This window comes from Triticum aestivum, chromosome 7A, assembly GCF_018294505.1.
Source record: "Triticum aestivum cultivar Chinese Spring chromosome 7A, IWGSC CS RefSeq v2.1, whole genome shotgun sequence".
NCBI lineage: Eukaryota > Viridiplantae > Streptophyta > Magnoliopsida > Poales > Poaceae > Triticum > Triticum aestivum.
In genome coordinates this window covers 387,574,362-387,578,632 of record NC_057812.1, presented here as the reverse complement: position 1 = coordinate 387,578,632, position 4,271 = coordinate 387,574,362, and positions in this window count along the sequence as shown.

The following is a 4,271-nucleotide window of genomic DNA, read 5'->3' as shown; positions in this document are numbered from 1 at the left end:
CCGAAAGGGGCCCGGTCCGCCGGCCCCATAGGTGTTCGTGGATCAGTTTCCCCGACATCTTTGGCACGCCAGGTAGGGGGCGTCGAGATTGTGCGAACCTGATCCGGCGTTCACACGAGCTAGATCTTCATTCCCTTCATCAACATGCCACCGAAGAAGAAGTCTTCGGTGGCAGCCCCTCCGTCCACGTCACTCCCGCCGCCGTTGGAGCAAACGGGTGGTGAAATGGACGCGGGCGGAAGAATGGACGTCGACGAGGAAGCTTATGATGCTGCCAGGACCAAGGACAAGGCTGCACAAACCTCGGCGACTGTACATGTTCCGCGCCACTCTCAGGAGGTGCAAGACCAACAGCGTCATGACACTCGCAGTGCCATACACATGATAGGCCAAGACCAAGATGGTGGATCTCGGGGCGCTCAAGACCAGCACGCACGCCAACATGCTGGCACGAGCGGGGCACGGTCGCCTGGACGGGATACTGCTCCTTCTAACATAGTTAGAAGTCCGAGCACGTCCCGCTCCTCGCGCCGTCCGCCACTGCCACCCACCACTCCAGCAGAAGCTTTGGCGCGAGCTCAACTGCTCCTAGATTACCCTCCGACGTCGTACAAGATCGACGAATGGAGGGCCACCATTCAGAGTCTCATCGGCTACGCCAACGGCGACACTCCACGGCGGCCGAGCGCGTCGCCGCCGCGGCAGGGTTGCCGGGCGCGAGTCGGTGGCGACGAAACGGGTGGAGGTGCAACTACCATGCAATCACCACCCCAAAGGCCAAGATCGCCGACTCGCCGGATCCACCTCGACAGTGACTCCACTGCATCGTCGGATCCACGAGCTCGTCGCGATCAGCGCCAAGTTCTTCATGATCGACAACAAGAAGACGCTCGGACTCGCATCAAGCGCCGAAGAGAAGCGCGACGTCAATCCGACAAGCGCGCTGGGCCCTCTGTTGACATGCATGCGCCAGGGGAACGAGGCGATCTGCCGTACGCGGTAGGTTGCCCTGCGTTCACTCGTGAGCTGCGGCAAGTCCAGTGGCCTAGCACGAAGAACTTCAAGCCAGACGTACCGGAGAAGTACGATGGCAAGACGCATCCGTCGGAGTTCCTCAGCATCTACACCATTGCGGTGCAAGCTGCCGGGGGACGGGATGACAAGATCCTTGCCAACTACTTCCCGCTGGTGCTCAAGCCCAACATCAGATCCTGGCTCATGCACTTGCCGAACAACTCCATATCCTCTTGGGCTGATCTGTGCCATTAGTTTGTCGGCGCCTTCACAGGCGGACACAAGCCTCATGGCCAGGAGAGTGATCTTCATCTGCTCGCCCAGAAGGAAGGAGAGCCCCTGCGCAAGTACATTCAGAGATTCACTAGTGTGCAGCACAACATCCCAGACGTCCACCCTGCCGCGGTGATCAGCGCGTTCCATCAGAATGTGCGAAACTGCAGGATGCGGGAGGAAATGGTGATGTGCAAGATCAGGGACGTCAGTGAGTTATATGCACTGGCCGACAAGTGTGCACGTGCTGAGGAAGGGAGGAGACTCCCCGGAGAGAATGTAGGAGCGGGAGAATCTGACAGTGAAGATGCTGCCCCGGCAAGGAAAAACCGGCGGCGGAACAACAGGAAGAGGAAAGGCAAAGAGGTGCTAGTTATTGAGCAGTCTGGCAACGGTGGTGGCGCCAACAAAGCCAAAGCTGGTGACTCCGGCAAGGAGGTTGCCGCGGAGGTGGCGGTCGCCGACAAGCAGGACGACACCAACAAGCAGTATTGCAAGATCCACCGCACCAAGGGCCATGATCTCTAGAGCTGCAGGAAAGTCGAGCAGCTTGTTGAGCAACAGAAAGCTGAATACGAGCGGCGCGACAAGGAGAAGGCCCAGGAAGGTGCTGGGGGATCCGGCAAGAGACGTCCCGGCCGAGGAGGACGCCGCGGCAAGGCCAAGCAGCGGCAAGGAGACAGACCTCCTCGCGGCCGCGACAAGGATGAAGATGACGACGACGATGAAGACATGGATGATGAGGAGACTGATGAGCAGGAGTTCCAGAAAGCCACAGAGGTCATGTGCGTTGACGGTGGTGCTTCTCTGCACACCTCGCACCGCCAGCTCAAGCAGTGGGTGCGGGAAGTTAATGCAGCAGAACCACCCGTCGAGTCACGCAAGCCTCTGAAATGGTCCAGCACGCCTATCATCTTTGATATTAAGGACCACCCTGATCGCATAACTGCGGTCGGGTGCTTGCCGATGTTGGTTTCACCAACAATCCGCAACCTCAAGGTCACTAAGATGCTAGTTGACGGCGGGGCCGGCTTGAACCTGATCTCCTCCGCGGTGCTCCAGAAACTCCAGATCCCTGACAGCGAGCTCGAAGAGACCAGTACATTTCAAGGAATCAACCCGGGAAGGAGCAAGCCAAAGGGAAAGATCACGTTGCCGGTAACATTTGGCAGCGAGCTAAACTTCAGGACTGAGAGGGTCACGTTTGATGTTGCTGACTTTCCATTACCTTACAATGGAATCCTTGGCCGTCCGGCACTCGCCAAGTTCATGGCAGCCTCTCACTATGCGTACAACGTACTGAAAATGCCAGGCCCGATAAGTGTCATCTCTGTCCCTGGCGACAAGAAGGATGCTCTTATCTATGCCGACAAGATCTACCGGGAAGCAGCAGCTGCAGAAGAACGCAAGACACTTGCCGCTGAAGCTCCCGGAGGGAATAAGAAGACCAAGTCCGGCAAGAGCTCTGATGCCCACTCCGGCAAGCGCACCTCTTCGGAGTGTTGCGCTACCGTCGAGGATGCACCATCGAGCTCCACCGGCAAGTGTAAGAAGGCAATGGCAGCTCCACCTGAGACCAAGAAGGTGTCCGCCAAGGAGGACGGCACTGGTGGTACCTTCACCATCAGCGCCACTCTTGACCCTAAATAGGAAAGCGCGCTCGTTGCTTTCCTGCGGGCGAATGTCGACGTGTTTGCGTGGAAACCGTCTGATATCCCCAGTGTTCCCAGGAAAGTAATTGAGCACCACCTTGCCGTCTGTCCTCATGCGCGGCCCGTCAAGCAGAAAGTCAGGAAACAGGCAGTGGAGCGCCAAGAATTCATCGCACAAGAAATCAAGAAGTTGGAAGCAGCAGGTCTTGTCAGAGGAGTGCTCCATCCCACATGGTTCGCCAATCCTGTTGTCGTGCGCAAGGCTAACGGGAAATGGAGGCTTTGTATTGACTTCACTGATGTTAATAAAGCTTGTCCCAAAGACCCATTTCCCTTGCCGCGCATTGACCAGATTGTTGACTCCACAGCCGGATGTGATTTGCTTTCATTTCTTGATGCATACTCAGGATACCATCAGATCTTCATGGCAGAAGAGGATGAAGATAAAACCGCATTTATCACCCCGTGTGGCACATACTGCTTCATACGGATGCCTTTCGGTTTGAAGAATGCTGGTTCAACATTCGCAAGGGTAGTCCACCATGCTTTTGAGCCGCAGATGCACATAAATGTGGAAGCCTACATGGATGACATAGTGGTCAAAAGCAAGATCAGGGCGACCCTGATTCAAGATTTAGACGAGACATTTGCAAATCTGCGCAGGATCAACCTCAAGCTCAACCCCGAGAAGTGCGTGTTTGGAGTCCCATCCGGCAAGCTTCTCGGGTTCTTCGTGTCTCAGCGGGGAATTGAAGCCAATCCCGACAAGATTAAGGCCATTGAGCAGATCGAAGCACCAAAGTGCGTCAAGGATGTACGAAGGCTTGCCGGTTGCGTGGCTACTCTCAGCAGGTTTATCTCTAGATCTGCTGAGCGCGCCCTGCCATTTTTCAAAATTTTGAAAAAGGCAGGTCCAATGAAATGGACTCCGGAGGCGGAGGCTGCGCTGCAGGACTTGAAGAGATACCTGTCCTCCACTCCAATACTTGTCGCACCTAAGCCGCAAGAGAAGTTGCTGCTGTATATAGAGGCAACCAATCAAGTGGTTAGTGCTGCGTTAGTGGCGGAGAGGGAGGAAGATGATGAGCCAGCAACCACGGCAGATGCATCCAGCGACAAGCAGGGGGCTTCACCGACAAGCTCTGGTCCCGACAAAGATGGATCTGCGCAGGAGCATGATAAGATGCAGAAGAGAATGGTGGAGCGTCCAGTTTACTTTGTCAGTTCCCTTCTACATGGGGCTAGATCAAGGTACTCTGGTGTGCAGAAGTTGCTTTTCGGCCTCCTCATGGCCTCGAGAAAGCTGCGCCATTACTTCCAAGCACATGAGAT